Here is a 730-nt window from a genome sequence, read left to right on the forward strand (position 1 = left end):
TGGAGGCCCCGGCGCCCGAAGAGCCGCAGCGGGGCCGGACCCTGGCGTGACTGACTGACTGATTCTGGACTGACTGACTGACAGACCCCTGGCTGGCAGCCCCCGGCGCCGCTCCGGGAACAGCCTGGCTGCGAAAGGGGGGCGTTTGAGCACCACCAGCCTCTCGATCCGCTGAAGTTTCGGGGGGAGATGTGGAGGCTCTTCTGATGCTGATAGATGCCTCTTTTTTCTGGGGCGTATTCCAGTCACAGAGGATATGGGGACATGTCATACAGGTGACTCTTGCGTGATCAGCATTTGAGCGTAATCAGGGGAGACTGGCTGAAAAGCCAGCCCTCCTGTTGCTCCCAGGTCATTTAAGGCCATCCAGGTCGATTGTAATTGTGCTTTTTAGTGGCTGTCAAATAAAATTGCTTGACTTGGTTCCCCAGGGAAGCTTACCAGGTTTTTTTCCGGGGGAAGTCCACCCTGAGGGATCACAGCTGGAACAGTTGTAAGTGAACGCTGTTCACTTAACAGTTCATTCATAGCACATCTTGCCTTTTTTTTTTTTTTTTTGGAGTACCTGGGTGTTTATAATGTCTTGTGATCTCGTACAATATCCTACGCTATGGCATTGTAAATACACTGTTCTCCATTTATTGAACCAGAGTATGTTTAGTCTTTATTGAAATGAAACAAACTGTGTCTTTCCCTGGAAACCTTGTATTATGTTTTTTTCTTTTTTTTT

Source organism: Pterocles gutturalis, unplaced genomic scaffold (genome assembly GCF_000699245.1).
Source record: "Pterocles gutturalis isolate BGI_N339 unplaced genomic scaffold, ASM69924v1 scaffold2632, whole genome shotgun sequence".
In the NCBI taxonomy this organism is placed as follows: domain Eukaryota; kingdom Metazoa; phylum Chordata; class Aves; order Pterocliformes; family Pteroclidae; genus Pterocles; species Pterocles gutturalis.